The sequence below is a fragment of the Ursus arctos genome, unplaced genomic scaffold, assembly GCF_023065955.2.
Source record: "Ursus arctos isolate Adak ecotype North America unplaced genomic scaffold, UrsArc2.0 scaffold_22, whole genome shotgun sequence".
NCBI classification, from domain to species: domain Eukaryota; kingdom Metazoa; phylum Chordata; class Mammalia; order Carnivora; family Ursidae; genus Ursus; species Ursus arctos.
The window spans coordinates 12,001,614-12,025,747 of NW_026622897.1; positions in this window are offsets into that span (position 1 = coordinate 12,001,614).

Below are 24,134 nucleotides of genomic sequence, written 5' to 3' on the forward strand. Positions count from 1 at the left end.
TCATACCCCCACTTGTCTGTGGCCCCCATTTGTACTCTCCAAGGGCAGACAGGCCGGGGTGTGACAGCGGAAGGGAGTTCAGGGTCTCCTTCACTCGAAGGACCAGCTAGTGCCCAAAGCATCCCAACCACCGGATAACTCAAAATACACCTTCAAATTCCCCCACTGGAGGTTCTGGGAATGACTTGGTCAATCTGTTCACTTGTGAAAGGAGAGAAGGTAGAATTATTTCAGAGTCTGCTTTCTGCTGACCTGACGATGACACAGCCCGGGGATCTGGTTAATGTTCAAAGAAAAATTAGCCTGTTGTTCAACATTCCCCATAACGTCCATCCAATTCAATTAGTTAATAGAATCATGAAATGTCAGTGCTGGAAGTGTAGAGATAATTCAATCTAAACTCCTCATTTTTTAGATGAAGGAAGCAATGCTCAGAAAAGGTAAAGAGGCGCCCCCACATACAGTCAGCGTTCTGCGTGGGAACGCTCAGGTTTGAGAGCTGGCTGGTGGGAGAAGCCAGGGCCGGGCCACTGCTGGTCACCTCCGGTGGGGCGTGCTTGGCGTGTGCCCCCTCTCTGGTCTGTACGACCCCTGATATCCATAAGGCCTGGCTGTCAGTCCAGCGTGTGGCCTGGAATAGCCGAAGTTGACCAGCTGATGTGCAAAGGGACCCTATGACTTGGGCCCCACTGGCCCTGACTTTAAAGAGAGGCGCTAACACGACGGAACGCCTGTGAGTAGAAGCTAGCAGCCCACAGCCTGGCTCAGTCTTCCTCCTCCTTCCTGGCGATTCCCCGTTCCTCCAACCTCTCCCCCTCCCAGTCGCCAACTAGGCAAGGGGCCAAGAGCGGGCATTTGCGAGGGTGTGCGGGCTGCCCAGCGCAGCCTGGGACCAGGCCCATGGTCGACTGTCCCCCTGGTGACCCCTACCCCCGCCTGCTCTGTTAGGCCAGCTCTTGTCTCTCTGTAGCGTTGACCCCCTGCATCATCCTTAGCCCCTTGTGCCCGGACCTGGCAGCCAGTGAGCCGTGGGCTGGGCCAGGAGATTGGACCCAAAGACAAGCAGGGCATCATCTATCTTCACAGAGCTCCCTGGTTTTCCAAGAGGGTCCTAAGTCATCCCCCAATGCACCCAGATTTCAGGGAGGGAAGGGGAGTTGGAACAGGAGGGCAGGTTGACTCCCCCCTCCCTTCCCCCTGGAGACTGGGAGGAAATTGGATTCTCATCTCCTGATCTGAATGGGAAGGAAGCAGCGAGGGAACGGGGTTTGAGTTTCAGACGGGGTGTCACAAGGATGGGGATTTAAAAACAGGCAGCAGCAGTGTCTTGTTAGCGAGAGCCATGGTAACGGACCCCGCTGGAGTGAGCCAGCGCGGGGCCTGCCCGAGGCTCCGGAGACGCACGCAGCCTTACGCCACGCGCCGGGCCCCTTTGTTGTCGAGGCTGCTGCTGTGAGAGATTCCGTGCGGTGCGAACACAGCACACCCGAAGGCACCTGCAGGTTCTCTCAGGTGCATCCAGGCTCCTCTTCTCCCATGTTCCCTGCGCACATGTGCTCACCGAGCCCCAAGCACACTCAACAGTGCACACCCACAGTGACACAAGACACAGCCGTGGTGCTCGTACGCTCGCACGAACAGAAACACAGGTGCGTGCGTATGCATCTTTGCTGACTCCTGAATCTGCTTAAAACTACTACTACCATCGCCAGAGGTAGCTTGGGCACTTGCACCCGGGTCTCCTGATGCTTCAGCCGGGCTCCATGAACATCTTTTTTAAAGATTTTACTTATTTATTTGAAAGACAGAGCATGGGGGGTGGGAAGGGGCAGGCAGAGGGAAAAGCAGATCCCCCACCGAGCAGGGAGCCCAACTCAGGGCTCGATCCCATGACCCTGGGATCATGACCTGAGCCGAAGGCATATGCTCGAGCGACTGAGCCACCAGGCGCCTCTCCGTGAACACTTTCACGCACACGTGAGCTCACAGCTTCACCCACCACCTCTTCTGCACGTTTGCCATGCTGCACCCAGACAAGTGTATGGTTCTCTGGGCTTCGTGGATGACTTTACACAGATGTGGCCACATACCGTGTGTCTGAGTACATGCGACTGGCACGTCTCCTTCCTTGACGTGCTCGAGTACCCACATGATTGTGTTCACGTCTGCCCCCTCAAATGCATGCCCTTGGCCAAAGCAAACGCATGCTCTCACCCTTCTCCTGCATCAGGTGCTGGTTTCTCAGAGCTGAGGCTGTGCTTGTGTGCCCCAGCATGAGGACTCCAGTGCAGGCTGGCAGAGATGCTCTCCAGGGGCCCCTTCATACCTGGCGTCTCTCCCACTCCCATTCTCTCCCCTTCTCGCATGCAGCAAAGCCCGGAGTCCGTGCCTTCTGTGGGCCCCATGCAAGGTGGGGGGAAGGAGCTCCCTCACAGACCCATGGGTTCCTCAGCAGGCGAAATCGGGCAGCAATGTAGTACCAGAGCCAGTGTGTTTTTAAAAAATTGCACAAATCTCCCAAGGAGGCAGAAAAAATCAAAGCCTCATCATTTAAAATCCCCACACAACAGAAGGAGAAATAAACACGGAGCTCTCAGAAAAGGCTGAGCCTCCCCCACCCCTCCCTCCCTCCCTCCCTCCCTCCCCAGAAGAAAAGACAAACAGAAAACAAATCAAAAAACAAATCTGTACTGAAAGGAGCAATTGTTGAAAGAATAGCTCTGGGCTTGCTTCTCAGCCCGGGAAACACGCTCCCTGACCACAGGGCAGGAATGAGAAGGGACTGGGTGAGCCGATGGTCCGATGGTCCGAGCGGCAGCCCAGGCTACACCCACCCAAGGGATGGGATCCTTGTTCCCGGGCTGTGCGGTGGAGAGATCAGAGGCTTGGGAGGGAAACAGACCTAGAGCGGAGGCCAGGGTCTCTCATCCAGTGGGTGGGTGACCGGTACAGGGCACTTGGTCTCTGAGCCTCAGTTTTCCCATCTGTAAAAAGGGGAAAATGCAAGTTCCTATGTCCGAGCCTGGTTGTAAGGATCAGCCATAAAATCATTTCATAACTCTAATATGTATCTAGCAAGTGACCAAAGAAAGACCTCGGGGTTCTAGAACATGGGAGGCCTCCAAATTCCTGCCTTCAATGACAATCATTTTATGGGCATCCCCAGAGTAGGACCTGTGCCTCCACTCTCAGGGGAGGAAAGATGTCTAAGGAGAAAGGGAGACTGAGTGCCATTGGCTCCTTTATCCACACATTTGATGGCCTTGTCCTAAGACCCCATTTCCTTCCACAAGCTACTGGAGGTCTCCCTTCTCCTAGTTGCCCTTAGAAATGACGAGGTTGTTACCGTTCACCCTGCTGGGCCGTGTGTCTACAGGATCGGTCCATGATTGGGTCTGGGCTCCGAAGGGCCGCAGGTCAGCTGGAGAGAGCAGACTGAGCTAGGAAATGTTCAAGTATCCCTTATGAGACAGCTTGGGCTGCCGTAATCAAGTGCCACAGGCGAGGTGACTTAGACAACAGAAGATGATTTTCTTATGGTTCCGGAGACTAGAAGTCCAAGGTCAGGGAGCTCGCATATCTTGTTCCTGGTCAGGGCTCCTCCCGGTTTGCAGACGGCCACCTTGTCACAGTGTCCTCATGGCTTTTCCTCCGTGTGCTTGCAGAGGGGGAGAGGTCTCTCCGGTATGTCTCCCTCTACCTAAGGACACCAGTCCTGTAGGATTAGGGTGCCACACCTCTGACCTCACTTAACCTTCACTGGCCTTTCTACAGGCCCTATCTCCAACCACAGGCACGTGTGATTTCATGGGGGACACAATTCAGTCCATAACCTTCCCTGTCCCTCATGCCATCTGTCATTGGAGGTGCCCACCACAGAAAGTAGGCAAGGCCAGGAGAGGGCTGCCTGTGGCGGGCGCTTTGGTCTGAAAAAGCACAGCGCATACAGCACCACTGGGGCAAGGAGAAAGCATTCAAGGTAAGCATGCCCAGCTCGCAAGATGAGCAAAGACAGGGTCTAATACCTGGAATCTTTCCTGCTCCAAGAAGACTAGAACCCAGTGAACAGATGACAGAAAAGGCAGCCGCTGGCACAAGGAAGGGCGTTGGAAACCAAACAGGAACACGATCCTTCCCTTCGGAGAAACTAACAGCACGACCACACACAGAACATGGTGCAGGACTGAGCACGAGCCCAGGACAGGGGACAGCCTGCCCTGTCTGTCGGGAGAACCCCTCCAGTTCCCCCACCGCCCAGCACAAATACTGTCTCCTTTATAAACCGCCCTCTGCCTCCACACACACACACACACACGCATATTCTGTGCACTCGCAGTGGTTGGTGCCAACCTTTGTAACAGCTCCAGCGGTTACTTTTTCGGTCATCCCCTACTTTTTAGGATATAAGTTCCTTGAGGGCAGGACCTTGACCATCTGGTTCACAGCATTAACTCCAGCATACGAAAAATGGAGCCTGGCACGAGAGTGGACAACCAACCTGACTTGCCTGGGATGGAATGATTTCCAGAACAATGGACGTTTGACTTGTAAGACCAGCATAGTACCAAGCAAATGGGAATGATTGGTCTGGTCCCCTTGTCTGGTGCGTGGTAAGCATCTGGTAAATAGCTGATACGCAAATATTTGATAGAGCAGGAAGTGATCCAGGAAAGAATTATAGACTGGTCAAAGGGATCTAGTATTTCCTTCGGATAAACTTCTACAAGTGGGAGTACCAGGTCTAGGGATAGAATAACTTTAATGGCTCATATGTGCTTTCACCGAATATTTACTGACCACCTACTATATGCTAGAGACCACACGGGGCACTGAGGATATGAAGATGAGAGGGCCAGCTCCTGCCATCACGGGGCCTGCTGGCTAGTGGGGCACAAGCATATCCATGATACAGTTTGATAAATGCTGTGAATGCGAGACAGACCGAGTTATGGGGCCCTAGGAAATTCCTTCTGACTGAGCTGAGGGCTGTGGGCATGGTCAAGTGAGCGGCCCCAGGATAGAGTGTACTTGCAAATTACTTGAAAACTGTAGGGAACGCCAACCTGGTGGACGATAAGGAAGGAAATTCTGGACAGAGAAAACAGCAAAATCCAAGTCGTGACAACACCAGAAAACACAACATATCCCAGGACCTACGGTGGTGAGGCGATGGTGGGGTGTAGATGTGGGTGTGGAGGGGTGCCCAGAGGCTCACGGGGGGACATGAGACTGAGCGGGTAGGAGGGGCAGCCCCATAGACCGAGCCGACAAGTTCGTATTTTATCCTTAAAGTAATGGGGAGCCCGTAGCGGGTTTTAAGCCGGCTCCTGACAACATTTTTTTCAATTTGCTTTCAAAATTGTTTGTACTCATTTACAACAAGAAAACCTCATCGAAAGTTTTCGTATTCCAATTCTCCTTGGGGTTCCTCAGGGCTCTGTTCCCGTTTCCAGCACAGAATGAGGGCAGGGCAGGGAGGGAGGGCAGAGGTGGGCTCGGGCCTGAAGCCGCCATGGGTCAGTGGAGATGAACATTTTCTGAGGAGTAGGAGAGGGGATTGAGGAAGACCTTCCAGGACTAGAAACAGAAGCAAAGACTGGGAGCAATTAGAATGACGTGTCCAATCCCTGCTGCCTCCCCCCAAAGCCAAGCCACCCAAAAACCCAGATTCCTTTTACGGCCTCCTAAACAAAGTCCTCCTGGTCCCCTCACCCTTCTCTAGAGCCTCACCCTGGGTCGTGTGGCTTAGTCACATCGACCCGTGTGGGGAGATGGATACAAGTCCTTTATCCCAGAAGCGGGAAGACTCTTGAAGCCCCCATCCTGCTGCACTTGTCGACCAGAGCCCTACCGGGGTCATCGGCTACTAGCTTCTCTTGCTCCCACATCCCTAATTTCCCCAAACACACTGTGCCCATCAGTGACCCCCAAAGCTTAACCGAAGCTCTTCCTTTTGCTGGGACTGCCTTTCCTCTCTCCACCTGTCTGGCTTGCTCTGCCTTGTTCTCCAGGTCTTGGCTCAGAAGCCAGGCTCCCTGAAGCCCTTCTAGCCCTCTGGTCAGAGCTGGGCACCACCGGACTTGCACAGATCACTTTCACTGTGACATCAAGTAGGCTGAGTCGCCGTGTGCGCGCCTTTATCTCTCATTAGACTGTGAACATCTCGGGAGCACGGATCATGCAACGCTTATCTCTGATTCCTGGCACCTCCCCGGAGTCTGATACCCATAGGTGCCAACGACTACTGGCAGATACTTAACTACTATTCGGTCACAGGGCAAGCAGACTATGTGAAAGGGACAGAAGGGAGGAAGGACAGATGCCTAGCGACAAAGGACCCCGCACTGTACCCTGTCATTGGATGCGTACAAGACCTTCAGAGCCCCTGGGGAGTCCAGGAGCTACTCATTCTTTTTTCTCTTGCCTCCATCTTCTTCTCTGCCTCCTGTTATTCTTTCCCTCAGCTTTGAACGACACAAGTGGCATCCACCCCAGGGGCCTACTTGCTCACCTTTCTTCCTGCCCTGGGGGCTGGGGCACAGTGGGGACTGGGCTGGCAGCAACACGTTTCCCTGCCCAACTCTAACTCCTGTCCCTTATTAAATGCAGGGCTGATCTGGGCTGTGGGGAGCTTTCTTGGACCACCTGCTGTCTGATCAATTCCTTTTCTTTTTCTCCCCCTGGTGACTAATAGCTGCTTTTTCCTTCAGTCTCAAAGTCTCTTTGTCCCCCAGCCCACCCCCCAGGCTCCCCCTCCCTCCCTGCTCGGAGACAGGTGAGTCATGATGTCTTCTCATCCACTGAGGCACAGGGCTGGGAAGCGAGGCCAGGGGCTCCCCTCTCTGGGGAGGGGTTGCTGTGAAAATGGGAGGGATGGGGGCCAAGGGAGAGAATGGGAGGAATACACGCTGGGGCCATCAGGCAGCAAGGGAAGCTCCTAGAAACAGAGACAACATCTGAGAAGGACAGAGAGCCCAGGACAGGTAACAGAGCCTCGAGCAAGGGAGGGAGACGCTGGGAGCTGAAAGGACTGTATCAAACAAGGACCTGAGAGCAGCTTAAAGGAGGCAGGTGGCTGAGGTGGAGAACCCGAGAGAACAAAATTTCATACCTGAGAACTTGCAACTTCCCGTTCCCTTCAGAGGACAGAAAGCACCTTGGAATCAGTGCTGGGGCTCTCCCCAGGCACGCTTTGCCTATGTAGATGTGAGTGAGGGGGACTCAGGGACCCAAGCATCAGTCACAGAGCCCGGAGCCAGGCAGGGCCTCAGGATGGCTGAGTGTGCTCACGCGCATGCCCAGGGCAGGAGCCCGAGGCCGGGGGGGGGGGGGGGGGGGGTCCGTGCAACCTCCAACAGGGTGCGGTCTGCGGTCACAGATGGTACCATCACCCGGGCCCAAGCACAGGATCCGTACACGACTTCGTGACGAGGTGAGTGTCAGGCTAGGAGTCGGGAAGACCAGTCCGTGAGTCCCGACCCTTGGCAGTGTGCCTTTGAACAAGTCACCAGGTGTCGCAGAGCCTCTGTCCTCACCCGTGTTCACAATCTTAGCCCTGTCATTCATCATAATGGACACAGAAGCTGATGAAAAATGGACATGGAAGCATCCTGCAAACTGTAAAGCTCCCCGGAAACAGGAAAAGTGACTGTGTCCTTCCCAGTTCGGAGCTCACAGGAGGGACCAGAAGGAGAGCATGGTGGGCCCCAGCCCACTAGCCACCTTCTTGAGGTGGTCCTCTCCCACCTCCCACCATGGCCATTCTGAACTTCTCTGAGTCCCTGGCTCCGGGCAAACTGGGCTTTCTCTCTCCCTCACCTCAGGGCCTTTGCACGTTGCTCCCGCTGCCTGGAATGTTTTCCTGCCTTCTCTTTGCTGGACTAACTCTTCCTCTGCCTCCTGGTCTCTGTTTAAGTGTCCCTCCTTCCAAGAGGTCCTCCCAGAGCCAGCGCACTTTTCTGGAACCCTGTACTTCTTAGGGGTGTGTGTGTGTGTGTGTGTGTGTGTGTGTGCGTGTGTGCGTGTGTGTGAGAGAGAGAGAGCGAGAGAGCCCTGTCTGTGCCTGAGTTGGGGGAAGGTGCGTGTGAGTCCCCCCCCCATCCCAATTACAGCTGACTCCGGAGGCCCCAGCCCCCGCGGAGAGCCACGGGAGCGGAGTGTGGCTGCTCTGCCACCTCCCTCCAGCTGCCCCTCTCCAGACTCTTGGGGAGAAGCCACGGGAGTCTGAGGCATTTTCTGGGTCACTGCCTAGTGCTTGGGAAGCGTGCCCCCCCCTCCCCCCACTCCCGCACCCCGCTGTCTCCCTGAGTAAGCCTGCAGCCCCCACAGCAGCGCCACCTGCCCCCCCCCCGCCAAGGAGGTGTCTCTGCATGCCAGGCTGCACGCAGCACGGCATGCTTTCCCAGCAGCCCAGGGGGGAGCTGGGCCGCACGTCCTGTCCTGGAGGACATCCGCAGGACATGCAGGGGGGCGCTCTGCAGAACCGGCCTGTGCTGGGTCCCCCTCACTCAGGAAAGTGAGGCCCTCTCTCCCCTTGCTGGAAGCAGGCCGCCAGGCCCTCTCCTCTTTCAGATCTCTGCCCTGGGGCACCTCCTCCCAGGCCCCAGGCCACTCTGCTTAAAAGAGCCCCCTTCCATAAGAGACTCTTAACTCTAGGGAACAAACTGAGGGTTGCTGGAGGAGAGGGGTGGGGGATGGGGTAACTGGGTGATGGAATGAGCACTGGGTGTTATATGCAACTGATGAATCACTAAATTCTACCTCTGAAACTAATCATACATTGTATGCTAATTAATTGAATTTAAATAAAATTAAAAAAAAAGAATAAGAGCCCCCTCCCCCTTCTTACACCCCGCCTGCTCTGTGTGTCTCCCAAGCACCCCCAGAGCCCAACGCTGCCTCTTCTGGCTGCCCTGTCCACACTCTTGGTTTTGGACCCCTCGCCATGCCTGACAGTTCCCTTGGCCTGCCCACATCTCTCTAATGAGTTCCTTCATGAAAGCCTTTGCACCTGGACTGGTGACAGCAAATCCTGCAGAGACCCTCACCCAGCTGTGGTCCAGCACAGCAACCTGTTAAATGAACCAACGAATGGCAGATGTCCCCCTGCTACCTGCACCCACCCCCACCCAGCCTCCAAGAACCCCCGGCGGGGCTCCGGAAGGATAGGGTGGGAGTCAAAGTGCAGTTCAAGGCAGACGTGAGGTCTCTACATAGGATGGCCCCAAAATGGTCTGAGGACCGAGTCCGCACTCACATTTTTAAAGGTCATAAGTAAGAAAATTCCAGCGTCCCCCTCAGCGGCCTGTTTTTATGACTTACAACTCTCCCTGGCAGAAATATCTTCCTAACGTCTAACCCAAATCCTTTTATTACAGTTGGAAACTCTTTCTTCTTGATATAAAGATAAAAGATGCTTCTCTGTTATTATTTCAGGAAATCTTTGTACTATATCAGCATGGAGTGTTCTAGAACATTAATATATTAATGGGAGTGCAAAGAACACAGGGTGTGAGTCCAGAGACACTGGAGTATTGGTTCTAACGTATTACGTGGAATGGCTTTAGGCAACACATTTAACCTCCTCAGTATATTTTCACCATCTGTAAATTGGAATAATGGTGAGCCTGGCCCAGCCTACCTCCTGCCCTCACTGTGTGAATGGAAATGCATTCTACATCCAAATATTAGCTGGGACTCTCATTCTCTTCAGAGTATTTAATCCCATGATCTGAGATGATCTTTAGGTCCTCTTTTTCAAATCCTCCTGAAACTGAACCAAAGTTTCAAAAGGGTTCTTCCTGGTATTCCATATACCTGGGGCATGGGATGGGGAGGGGGTCCTCAGTTTCTCGTCCACGACCTTGTATTTGTGGCCCACCTGAGGGTGGTGGGGAAATGGTAGCCTGATCAGATAAGGGCCTTGGTGAGGCCACTTGATTTCACAGGAGGATGCCAGTGCTGCCGCCCACTTGGTTGATTTCTGAAGGACGCGTGCTGTCTTGTGTTGACAACACTCCATACCCTTACTGGGAAACATAAACTCCAACTGTCTGCTGCTGGCTGTCATGAAACCCCAAGGCAAGCAATAATATTCATGGAGGATTATCTGAAGGACGTGTGGCCCATCTATTCCTCCAGATAGTCTAGATTTTATTCAAGCCAGACCATCAGAGAGCTGCACGTCCGGACCGATGGTTTTGGCTCCTTGTGGAAGCGGATTTACTGACTCGTGTTTAGGCATACTGTTCTAAGTTCGCACGGAAGGAATGCTTGACAGGAAAGCTCAGGGCCTAGCTATTACGTTTAAAGGAAGAATGGTATTTTTTAAATTGCCTGTTAGCTTCTGCGTTCTTTTTGAAGTCCCACATAAGAAACTTCCCTTAGCTTCAGCTTCTCTGGGGAAACTGGTATAATTTTGACTAACAGACAATACAAAACTCTGTCACTGATGGCTTCCCTTTTGTCTTTGGCTGCCGGGAAGCTCAGGCTTTACAGCCTGAATTCCTGTGTTCTAGAATTTTCTACCTCTCACATTTCTATTCCTCCTCAATTTTACTTTATCCCAATCCATATTTATATGTTATTTTAGTGTATCATGATTGCAAGCTACCTCAATTTCTCTTTGTAACTGCAGAAAAGGGGAAAAGGCCGGTGACTCAGAGTATCTGGAAGGGTTGGCAAAAGGGTCTCGGCAGTGCAGACAAAGCAGCATAAACCTGCGTGTTTTTTGAGGGATGGACACCAAAAAACACATTTTCACTAATTTGTCATGTATTCATCATGATTTACTGAATGTTTGGTACGATATTCCACTCGAGGGATATAAAATCAAGTTGATATTCATTAATTTAACACATATTTAATAGGACTCACAGGGAATAGAAATACAGTGGTGAACAACACGGGTACAGCCCTCCCCCTCATGAAGCTTACAGATGGTGGGGGAGGCAGGTGATTTAAGCAAAAAGCCACCCCGAAGTGTGAGAAGAGCGCTCCGGAGGAAGCCTTAGGAGCATAATCTAATCCTGTCTAGAGTCGGAGAGGCATCCCTGGCAGAGAAGTTTGCAATGATGTCTGAAGAAGGATGAGGAGTCAGACCAGCAAAGAGGAAGAGAAGGGGAGAAGGTCCCCGTAAGAAGAAACAGCAGATCCGAAAGTCAGGAACGAAAGGGGGCCGTCCAGGGAGTGGATACACAAAGCGGTCTTCGTCCGTGAAATCAAATACTAGTCAGCCACAAAAAGGAAAACAAACTATTGGTCCACACAACCCCTAGGATCGGTCTCAAAGACGCGGCGCTGAGCGAAGAAGCTAGTCGCCGAAGGCTACACTGCACGCGGTTGCGTGGACAGCACTTCTTTTGAAGAAAACTAGAGCGGTGGAGAACAGACCAGTGCGTTTTTGGAGTTGGGGAGGGGGGCGTTTTGACCACAAACAGCAACACAGGGAAGATTTTTCAGGGGTGAGGAGACTGGTTTGTATTCCGAGTGTGACGGCGGTGCATACATCCGTGCGTGTCACGACTCACGGAACCGTGAGCCAGAAATAGACATCAACTTCACTGTTGGCTAATTTCACCAATAAAACCTCAAGTCACAAAAGAAAAGTCTATAGCTGAAGACCTCAAAAAAGAAACGGGGGTAGAGAATGGTATACAGTGGATCTCGGCAGTATCTGCGATGTTTTGTTTCTTAATAGATCTGACGGGAAAAAATCAGCCATGCTAAGGCTGTGTTTGCACATTATCCTGGTGGCAGTGGGGAGCCACTGCGAAGGGTTTTAAACAAGGCAATGGCATAACTGGATTTGCATTTTAAAACAATTCATCAGGCTGCAGTGTGCAGAGTGGACTGAAGGCAGCCTCCGCGGGGAGGCCGGGGAGGGGGAGTCGGGGAGGTCCAGGAGGCAAACGCGGCAAAGAGTAGGAGGAGGAAGAGAGACAGGTTCACACACAGCGACAGCCTCTGCCCAGGTCCACAGGGTACGCGAGGGCAGAAGGGTGCAGCCCCCGCGGTCGGAGGGGACATGCAAGGAGGCTACGGGCCAGAGGCCACCGTGAGTAGAGCCCAGTGGCATGGGCCAACCATCGAGATGGCATGTGCAGTCCCCTCCCTCGTCTGAACCCACTCGAGTCAGAGCCCTTTGGCTCTCCTAGTTAGTTGGTCTCATCTCCAGCTTTGATGGCAGCAGCCTGTCTGGGCTGATGGAAAGGCGGGTGCAGGTCGCTTCCCGCCCCGGGAGAGGGCAGCTGTCCACTCTGGGGTCTCTCTCCTTTTCCTCATTCCCTCCCATCTCCTTTCTCTTTGGGACGGGTTCAAATTTGGGAGAGGCAGGGGTGGGGGTCCAAGGGCAGAGATGGGGAGGAGGAGAGGCAAGTTATAATACTGTTTCCCACCAAGTCCTGCTGAGAAATGGCTTCCTAGTGCTTTATCTGGATATCTGCTGCAAGGATCTTATCAGACTGTAATTACCCAGGCTGGGTCTGTGCTAATTGGTTCTCTGGAGTAAAGTTACCTGCAATCTGCGTGTTACCGGTACACAGCAGGAAGTGATTTGAGCCAAGGAGGTTGTTGGTGATGACATGTCAGGGAATGACTGTGGTGGCTGGGACCATGCGGAGTGGGACCCGCCTTACAGAGAAGGAATTGTTCCATATGTCCCAATTCGAACCTGAAATGACCAGCTAGCTTCCCTTCACCTCATGCCCAGGGCCCCCTTAGAGAACAGCCAGTGTGAGAAAATTTTCCTCCATTCTGAAAAAGAGCAGGGGCGGAGGTGGGGGTGAATTGGGGAGGAAGGGAGGAGGAAGGAAGGAAGAGAGGGAGGGGAGAAAGGAAGGAAAGAAAGAAGGAAGAAAAGAAAAAGAAAGCAAGCAGAAGAAAAAATGCTCTTTGACCCCGCTGACTTCCCTGTTATGAGATTCTTAAAAATTATCTCAATTACAAGACCTCCAGCCTAGCCTCGTTACCTTACTGCCCACTTCTGTGATGTGCCTTCTGTCTCAATCTGCAACAGAAAACTTGTTTGCAAAGGCCTCTGAAAACCTAGGATGAAGGAATCTGAGGACTGACGAGGGTCTTAAAGATCACCCAGTCCTAAGTGCGTCTCCTGCATGGCCGCCTTACCAAGGGCACTTCCTACCCGCCTCAGATGGGAACTCCTGACCCAATGAGCAGCCTGTGCCACGCTTAGAATCGCTCTATTAGAGCTGTCGTTGTTTTTGAATGTTGACCCCAAACCCTTCTCCTTACAATTCCACCTGCCTCCTTAGATGACACTAAGCAAGTGTAGTATTTCTATCCTCTGAGAGCATTTCAGCTCTTTTCCCCTAAAGTATCAGAGCCCCACACCGCCACGCATCCGGTGCCTCACGACAAGATCCTGGGGGTCACACACAGTCCCCCCTTGCTTTACATCCCATGTGGATGGCGCCCTGTCAGCTCTCTGACTTCAAAATAACCTGCAACCCGTCTCTGGTCTTCTCTCCGTCCCTGCTGGCACCGCTCCGGTCCGAGGCACCGTCCTCTTGGTAAGACCACATGACAGGCCCCCACATTGGTCTTCTGCTTCTTCCCCCCACCCCCGTGGGACTCCACAATCTACTCTCCTCACAGCAGCCAGAGGAATTTGTGTGCAACTTTTTTATTATAATAAAATAAAATATATGGGGTATAAGATCTACATTTTAACTCTTTTCAAGTGTATGGTTCAGTGGCACTAAGCCCACCCCCCGTGTTGTGCAACCCTCACCAGCAGCCTCACTCCAGAGCTAGTTAATTACCTTAAACAAAAGTTCTGTGCCCACAAAACAGTAACTCCCCATTGCGCTCCCCTCAGCCCCTGGTAATCTCTGGTCTATTATGTCTCTACGAGTTTGTTCCCAGAGATACAACACAAACAGAAGCAGATAATATCTGCCCTCTGTGTCTGGCTTACATCCCTCAGCATCGTATTTTCAAAATTCATTCATGTTATAGCATCTATCAAAATTGCATTCCTTTTTAAGGCTAAATAATATTCCATTCTACATATATACCACATTTTATTTATCCATTCATCTGTTGGTCTGTGTGGTCTTAAGATGGTTACTTGATCCCTCAGACCCTTAAATTCTCCAACTGTAAAATGAAAGTTAGAATACCGTCTTATGGTTGTAAGGGCTAAATGAGATAGTATACCAAAAGCATATGATGTGCAGATGGGAAATATTATTATTATTATTATTATTATTATTATATTATTATTATTATTATTGAGTGTTACACTGTCATCTTCCACGTTTAAACCTGTGAACCCCTCAGGACCTACTTAACACCATCCTGGGCACATAGTAGGCAGTCAATAAATATTTGCTAAATGAATGAATAAGTGAAATCCAACTTGCCCCTACATGAACATGTCATTTTCCTGTTTCTACCCACTTCCCTGCTACATTTTCTCATTCTTTTGTCACTGCCATTTCTATTCTTCCAATTACTTAGTCTGGTGAACACCTAGTCATTTTTGGCCCCATCATTATCTTTATCCTCTAAATCCAAAAAATATGTAAAGAAATAATAGTCATGATACTCCCCCCTCACCCCCCGTAGATTTTCTAAGGCCCTGCCTACAGTGCCTGAGCTCTGATTTTTATCATGTGACCCAGATTCTGTCCCCACCCCACCTACCCCATCACCACCAGACTACAGCTGATTGGACCAGGAGTGGGCACCTGCGCAAAGACCAGCCCAGCCATAGGTTGGCTGGCAACCCACAATACCATACTGTAAGAGTTACGGGATGCTGAGTCAATCAGGCGCCCTCTCTCAGAAGTGTGAAGAGGCAGCGATTGAGCCTCTGAGTCACTTAGCAGTGGGTGGGCTGGAGGTCATGGCTGACTCGGAAAAGCTGAAGTTATTGAGGGACAGGAAAGAGTAAGTGATCAGAGAAAGCCAGTGGGTAGAGAGAAGGATGTGGAGAAGCTTTGTAGGAAGAAGAAGATTGGTTCTAGGATCCAGAGAGAGGGAAAGAGAGACAGCAAGAGGAACGAGCTCCATGGGTCTTCTCGGGTTTCTCAACGACTTCTACGCTCAGGTCTCATTCCCATACTCCGCATTCTTTCAAGAGCCGCCCACCCGTCACCTTTTACTTTGATCTGTGACTCACTGTTCAACAGTTTGACCAGTCCCCAAGTCATGCTTCCTCTTTGGGGCCTTGACTCCTGTCCCTTGTGGTCCATCCTCACTGCATCCATGTGGCTGTGAAACCCAGAACCCCTGGTTCTCCTGGCTAGTCCCACTGGAGGCTCTGACTCCAAAAGCCTACACTCTCCGGTTCATACCCTGTCATCAGGCTACTTCCCTGTGCAAAAGATTTAGTGGCTTCTCCGTGCTTCTTAGATAAAGTCTAAACTCAAAGAGATCCATGGCCCTACATCTTTTGTTCTCAGATAAACCTGTAATTTACCCCTCACATGAACATCTCACACCTGCCAGTCAAGACTCCTCCCCATCATGTACTTCTCCACATTTATGCTACAACTTCCCCCTTGAGTCTTGCAAAATTACCTTCCTCCCCTCTTTATTTTTCTTTCTCTAGCTCTTGTCCTCTGTTTCCCTCTTTTCTCTTCTTACCCAAATTCTACTTCATCTTTCAAGGTTTAGGTCAAACATTCCCTAACTAACCCCAGACCACTTAACTAAGTGGTTATATTTCAACTAGATTGACTTGTCCTCCCCACCAAACTCCACGCTCCTGAGAACATAGACTCTGTTCTACCACTTCTATACCTGGCGTGGCACCTAACAACGTTCCATGTTCTTAGAATTTTTTTTATTGAAAACATTCTTGTCCAAGTTATTTCAATTATAAAATTAATGAATGTGGATATAAATAGACACTTTATTTAAAGAAGTGGAAGTTGGAATGTCAAGCACATTACTGTGTGCGTGTGAGAGTGGGTGAGGGTGTGTCTTTTGGCATCCCACAAAGCATGCCGCGGATTTGGTTGTCTCCCAGTCCAACGGTTCTGGTTAATGTTATCCTAGATATTCTTCAATAGGATGTAACTTCTGAACTCATTTTTTAAAGAACTCTTTAGATTAAGGAAGTACATCAGCTTCTAGTCATACAAAGCCAATTAAGATTCAAAAAGCACTTATTAAGCATACTGCAGGAAATAAAAAAAATGATTAATAATACCTAATCTCTTCTTTCAAGATGCTCACAGTCTGGTTGGGGGATAGGCCAAACGCATCAGCGACTGTAGTCCAGGTAGGGTACGACCCGTGCCGTAAGAGAGATTGTTATTGCTGTGGTGCCCTGGTGGGTCAGAGAAAGAGGCCACGTGAGGTAGAGAAGGGTCTGCAGAGAAGCTGTAGGAAGAGGTATCTGATACAGGCAAATGAATGGCAGCACAGGCAACAGGAGGCCCGGCGGGGAACCTTAAAGGGTCCAGTCGGTACTCAGTGCCTGATGATCAGATCTCTGCCATTTGCAAAAGGGGAAAGTCCTCATGGCCAGGAGGCGTCATCAATACACAGCTGCTGAGCATTTGTTGAGCATGTGGACTTGGACATGACAGACGGGGAGAAGGCACCCTGTTGATCTATTGCTTGTCAAACTCCCTTGACAGAGAATAAACTGTCCACCTTCCCCTTCACAAAGGCACAAAAGCAGAGAGGACTGTTTCCCATTCAATGAAAGTTTGAATACGATTATTACATTTTATTAATAAATGTTATCACGTATTCATTAAATGGTGATATAAAGAATACACAAAATTCTGTTTTATTTTTATCTCATGTGGAAAACACTGCTTCCCTTCTTTTTATCCCACCTCTGAGATGGGCAGAAGCTAGACGTTTTTCTTCTTGCCTGCCATCAAATTTTAGCTTTCAGAACTAGGGATATGGAGGTACCTAGACAGGCAGAGAGAGTGCGTGTGCTCTCTATGACCACCCCATTATCATCTGATTTGATGATGGGCAAGATCTCAGCCAGTGATATGCTGAAACCAGCTCATGCCAGCTCATGAGAGCTGACGGTGGGCACCTCTTCCCAGTTCCATATTCAGTGACATCAGCTTGGCAGCTTGGAATCAGCCATGGTGGGAGTATTTACACCATGGAAACTGGCAAAAGCTACAAATAAAGGCTTTTCCTCCCTAGAGAGCCGGTTAAATATTTACCAGTGGCTCTGACATAACAGAAGAGGAAACAGAAGCAGAAAAGTGAAGTAACTTGTCCAAGGTCATTCAGCCAGTTGGTCAAGGAGCCAGTACTCGCCCAGTCACCTGATGGCTATGTGTTATTACTCTTTTCGCTGGGAAGCTGCAGTTCTGATTAGGATTTAGAGGATGCTTCTAAATACATAAGAATGTAGACAACAGCACAGATCATACAAAAGAAACAGATGCCATGGTCTTCAAGTTAATAGCCTGCCAGGACTAAAAGAGGAGCATCCAAACTTCTCTCCCCATATGGCTCTTTTGTACTCCCTCCCATACTCTGACCCTCCTCAGGGGAGGGGTTCCTGAGAGTAAAGTAGCAGGAGAGGAAATTTCCATTTCTTCCAGCTTTGCATTGGAGGGAGTGATGGAAGGCATTTCTCGGCCAAGTGCCTTGATGCTTTGGACTCCACATTGCTCTGTAATTAGTGTCTATTTGTCTCCTTAACTTAAACTGGTTTTTAGCAATTTAGAGCCAGGGAGCCCATGTTATTTCAGTGAAGTGATAAAAAAAAATGGATACGTAATTGAAATCCCATTCTACTCCTCTGGGAACCTGGTATGTTGCTTCACTCGGCTGAATGATAAAGACTCAGGGCCCTGATCACAGGCAGATAAGTAGGCTGGTTGATTAGGACGAATCCCAGAGGCAATCCCTAATCTACTAGTCTGTTTGTTAACTATCTGTCTTTTTAGGATATTTGGTTTGCATAATATGATAATATAATAATGCACAAGCTCTTTAAAGGTGGAAATGAACCCAAATTGTGGACAAAACAGCCACAGCTGGTATCCGCCCTCCCTGCTGCAACAGATCAATTATCAATTAGCCACAAGTTTGTATCGAGTACTTATTGTTTGCACAGCACTAGGTTGGGGAAGAAAAGGTGTCAACTGTCCAGTTCCTGGCCTTTAGGAGCTAAAAAAGGCAATGAGGCATACCCACAGGAAATTAATAAATGCTGTGAGAAAGTGAATGTTTTGGTATGAAATGTGTGAATCAGACCGAAGGAGCTGCTGTAACAGGGAATCTGGGTCTTGGCCGAGTGGAGCCATGCAGCTCCACAGAACCTCTCAAGCCTCCCGAATACTCCCTCGTAAAAAGCACTGAAGTCTCTGGCCCCGTGTCCACCTCGGTGGTGAAAAGGCATCTTTGCCTGTCCCGCGGGCACATCCAGAGCCCCGCCGGTTCCTCCCTGCCCTCCGACTTTCCTGCCTGCATGTTTCTATTCCACTGCAATAAACACACCGAGAATGGCCACAATCCCTGAGCTCCGAGGGACGCCAGACTCCGTGCCAGGCGCCCGCCACACGGCGTTCCAATGTCACTGCCCCCACACACGCAGAAGCACGTTCAATAAAGAAGCGAAGTGAGGTAAGGCAGAGAAAGACAGATACCACATGGTAACGCTTCCCCATGCGATCTAAAGCAAAGGCCAAACTCCTAGAAACAGAGCACAGAAAAGTGGTTGCCAGAGGCTGGAGGGCGGGGGGAAGAGGGGGAGGTTGGTAAGAGGATGCAAACATTCAACTATAAGATGAACAAGGTCCAAGGATCTTGTGTATTACGTGGTGACTATAGTTGGTAACACTGTGTTGTGTGATTGAAATACGCAGAGAGCAGAACTTAACTGTTGCCACCAAAAGAAAAAGAGAGACAAAGACAAAAAGTGATGGATGTGCTGAGTAACAAGATGAGGGGAGGTCTTGTCATGTGTATGTGTATATCAAAGCATCCCAGTGCACACTTTCATTGTCTTACAATGCTGTTTGTCAGTTACACAGGGCCTTGTCCGGGGTCACCCAGCTAACACTCTGACTCCAAAGTTCGTGCTTTCCCCATTGATCGTACTCAGGTAATACACGAATTCCCCAATCTGCTCACATCCCAGAATATGCAGGTGCCTGACCCCTACCCCATAGACACTGACCCTCAGGATCAGAAGCCAGGCATCTGATTTTCTAATCAACTGCCCAGGAGACGCTGCCCACCAGTGCCTGACAGTAGGTGCTCTTAGCTGTTTATATGCTTTCTCGTTTCCCTTCCCTCCCAACTCCAAGAGCACCTCAAGGTCAGAGATTGGGTCTGAGTTCAAGCACCCAATGCACTTGTTGTGAAAATGCTGAGTAACGTCGCACGGTTTGACTGTCTTTGCTGGTATTCCGCAGGTGGGAGGCTGTCACACCTGCTGCTGGTTCCCGAGACTCCGCTCACGTCGTGCCTCGGGGGGCCGGTTTGCAATATGTGCGACATCCCGCATCTGCAGCGTGCTCCCAACTGCCTAGGTGGGGCTCCCTATCTGCTGGCTCCCCTGCTACCTGCCTCTCCCTCGGGCGGGGAGTGCCGGCTCAGGGAAAGCTAGCCGAGTGTCACAGAACCGTAGAAAGCATCACTGGGAAGGAGGCGGCACACAGCCTCAATAGGACTTTCCAAAACAGCACAACGCGGACCACTGGCCAATTGTCGCCGTGAGGCTTGGATGGCCCCCCAAGCCCCGGTCTGTGCGGAATTACCATGTGAGCGTCGCAGAGGCACAATGCTTGGCAGGGAGGAACCCAGGAGCCTTGCTGACAGCATCAACACCTACAGGACGTTCCTGAAGGCTCTGCAACGTTTGGGCCAAACCGGGTTAAACAAAAGCAGTTCTCCCTCTCACGGGCCTTTGAAGAGACGTGTTATGCTGACCCACACTCTGATTATCTTTCTATGTTACACAGCATCCCTCAAACTTGGTCTTGAACTCTTCTTTTTTGGGAACTCTTTTCTTTCTTGAAATGCTTCACCAACGTTCCAAGGAATACTGAACAATCACAATCTGGTACGATTCTCTTTGCTCCCACCACCAGCGCCCATTTTGCAGGTTAAGAAACCGAGAATCCCGAAAGGAAAAAGGGGTTGCCAAGACCTCACCGCTGGTGAGTGCCGGATGCGGGCCTGAGCCTCAGGGACGCTGGGTCACTCCTGCTCCCAGGAGCTCCCCCGAGGTCACCCCATGCCTGCATGACGGTCCCCGCAGCCAAGATCCATGCCAGCAGCTTCAGACGTCAAGCTTCTGGGGAGCATCCTCCCTGCCGTGTCCCTGCTCAAAGGTGGGAAACGGGACGAACATCCATGGAACACTCGGTCCTTCACTTTCTACAGCTTGCCCAGCTGTTCACATGCTGCACTTTCCAGAGCCTCCCCACACCCCGGGGGGAGAAACACACAGGACTCGGGGGTTTCAGGGAACTGGAGGCTGTAAGAGGCTACGGAATATATCTGAATCGTTCCACTGATAAAATAACAGACCTGGGACTCGAACCCAGGGTTTCCAACCTATTCGCTAACCGACGCGTCTGCTGCTGATGCCAGGATGCTAGCTTGCAGCTCTGGGCATGGCACGTGAACACTCCACAGGGCAGGGCTTGCTACCCTCACCGTCCAGGGACAGGGAAGCGGAGTGAGCGATACGTTCCCCCTGGTGTGGCTACGTGTCTAATTCCTTCTCAGGGCCTTCTTAAGCCCTTGGCCTCAATTATGTTCCACGACCAGCAAGTGACACAAATTAATTATCTGCTGGGAAAAGAAGGGCTTTCTTTTATCTGTTTGAAAGTAGTCACCTTCTCGTTTCAAGGATTGGCCTTATAAATTCCAGGGAGGGACAAAGAAAATGGTTGCCGTAGGAAGGAGGGAGGGAGGGAGGGGGGGAGAAAGAGAAGAAAAGGGAAGAGTAGGGTAGGAGGAGTGGGAGAGGGAGGGGGTGGAGGGGAGAGTGGGGGCAGAGTGTGAAGAGTCAGCGCAATGTCAAGGACAGTATGGAAGAAGAACTTCAGACACTGGTGGGGCCGAAGGGAGGGTGGACGTCAGGACCGGCTGCAATATTCAAGTGAGCATAGAATCGTTCATAAAGTGTAAGCTCCCCAAGGAAAGGAAACATCTTTGGCTCACCATGGTACCCCAGTGCCTAGCACGCTGACTGGCACACAGTGGATGCTTGGTAAACGTCCATCTGTTGTGGGGCGCCTGGGTGGCTCAGTCGGTTAAGCGTCTGCCTTCAGCTCAGATCACAATCCCAGGGTCCTGGGATTGAGCCCCGCTCCAGGCTCCCTGCTCATCGGGGAGTCTGCTCCTCCCTCTTCCTCTCCCTTTGCCCCTCCCCCTGCTTGTGCTTGCTCTCTCTCTCTCTCTCTCAATTAAGTAAACAGAATCTTAAAAAAAAAACAAACAAAAAACCAACATCCATCTGTTGAATGTATGAGTTAATCAGGAGACGTTGGCCAAGCAAATGGAGCAGGAAAAATCACTCAGGGAAGAAATGGCCGTGTGAGCAAAGATGGTTGGAATGACCAGCAGTGCCTACAACTGGAGCCCCTGTGTGTGTGTGTGTGTGTGTGTGTGTGTGTGTGTGTGTGTAGGGACGGACAGGCAGATGCAAGGTGGGACAGGCAGGCAGGAACTGAAGATTGAGCTGGGCTGTGCTGGGGGTCCTTGATCATAATGAAATAATAGAAAATTCCTTTTACATATAAAATTCCATTTCATCCTCAAGGTCACTCTGTGAAGGATACAAGGAGGCTCCAAAAGCTTACAAGATCACAGAGCGGGAACCAGTGCCTGATTGTGAACCCAAACCCTGTGATCTCTCTGTGACAGGTGCTCACCCCTCCGGAACCTGCTGTGTGTGGGGGGGGGGTGACTCCCACACCTTCGTGTTTACCTCCAGCCTCTGGGCTGGGTTCAGAGCATGGACATGTGTTTTCATGGCAAATCAAGATGGCAAATATGCTAAAAAGAAAATCCGTATGATTCACTCCGAAGGCAAGCAGGTGGTTATTTATACCATCAGCTGCTCTTGCCAACTCCCCGTGCCCTGCAGCGACCCTCATTTGCTCAGGGATGAGTAATCCAAGGGTAGCTATACACAAGGGGATGGGAGCTCTGTGTCATTTCCCTTGTTGCCCCAGGATAAAGGGAAAGAGAAACACCCTCCATAAGCCCATAGACAGGCCTAGGTCCCAAGGACTGGGCACTCACTCACGCGTGCCCGCCAAAGAGTGTGCTCCAGATAGGATGCAAACGGCATGAGGACACAATCTCTGGACTCAAGAAACCTGCACCCACACGGGGTGGGTTGCCAAGTGGCACCAGGAGAACAGAGCACATGGGAAGGAATTGTACTTCACGCCTGCTTCCTGCTTGGGCACGGGATGCAGCAACGCAGGAGGGCCCTGAAGCTAGCCGGAGCTGGATTTCATCCGGGCTCTGCCCCTAGCCGGCTAAATGAACTCACCCCAGGACACCAAGTGCACACAGAGGGCTGTCCAGTTCCACACCGAATCTCACCTGAACCGCACGGTGCTAGGAGGTAGTGTGGGAGCAAGCACTTGTTGCAAACCCATGACCGGGCTGCAGAAACCGAGAATCACAGAGTGATTTGGCTAAAGCCACCCAGAAATCAGTAGATGTGAGACTTCCACACTCAGGAAGCCCACGGCCTCCCACGGTGCTGCACTGAGCAGGAAAAGCCCAGTTCCCTGAGCTACACTCACCAGGAATCTTAGCAAGAACCAGATGGAAACGAGGGTATGGATTTTAGATTCCCGAGGCCTTGTGCCAAGGGGCCTGGGGAGGGGGAAGACAGAGCCTCATTAACACAGAGGTGGGGACCCCAGGACTCCTGGGCTGCCTTCCCAGCTTCCTCGGATCCTTTGCCCACTGCCCTTCTCCCTCAGGTTGCTGCCTAATTATAGAGCTGTTGATGCAAATTATTCTAATAACTGGTGCTAATTTATACACATTTACATATAATTTGCAATTCATTTGCTGTCCACATTTCGTCAAACCTCACTAATTCAGACCAGAGTGGGGGAACCTACTCTGAAATGAAGAGTCTAAAATATAAAATAATTCACTAGTTTATCACCAGAGAGTTTCCTCTAGAATCAAGCATGCAAGGTAAAAATAGGTATTGTCAAAATGCTCCTTGAAAATCCTTAAAATCAAAACATGGGCTCTCAGAAGCTCAAAAGCCAAAAATTAATAAATTAATGGATAAATAAAAGCCTCTCTCTCTCTTCCTCTCTCCCTCCCTCTCTGCCTTTCTGTGATGGAATTCAGGAAGCTAAAGTTCAGTTATGTGATGTGATTCCACCTACTACCTCCATCTGAGCTAGTGAAATTTTCCGGGTGCAAAATTCTCAGTCCCTCAAAATATGTACAGTGGAATCACTTAACGGAGACATAAGAAATCCCAAGGTCAACCGAGCCTGGACAGATGTGGGCCGTGAAGTTCATGAACATGATGTGGGGGGCACAAACGTGACCACAGGGTTTGCGAGGGATACACTGGATAAGGACATTGCAGAAAGAGGTACTGTGTTAAAAAATAATAAACACACGCACGCAATAACACATTATGCATATATTGTCTGAGGCTGAGAACCCTAGAAGCAGCTCCTGGGTAGGGATTCTCGCTCTCATCTCTGGGTAGGGATTTGCTGGAGAAAGCACTCTTGGGAGAAAACAGGAGGGGTGGAGAAGCTACGTAAAAACATAGTCTCCGGTGGGCAGTGGCTCAACTGAGCCCTTGGGGAGGCTCTAACCCAGAGCACTAAATGGACCACAGGGTCCGTCCCACCTTGAGCACCTCGGCTCCCCGTGCCGGTCAGTCGGTGGCTGAGAACAGTGCCTGGGGGAAGGGGCCTGTCTCTCCCAGGTCAGCTGATCACCACTCACAGCAGGTGAGGGGTGTCTGGGTCGGGCACCGACAGCACCTATTACACTCAAACTCTGCACAGCACTGATCCACTTACGTCTCCCATTTGGCTTACTCCCTCCAGATACAGCATCTCCGGGATTCTGAGAGTTCGTGTTTCCTGGAAAGCATCCAGAAGGAGGGTTAGTAGAATGAACCACAGCCCTGCTGCCCATTCCCAAGGTCACGACCA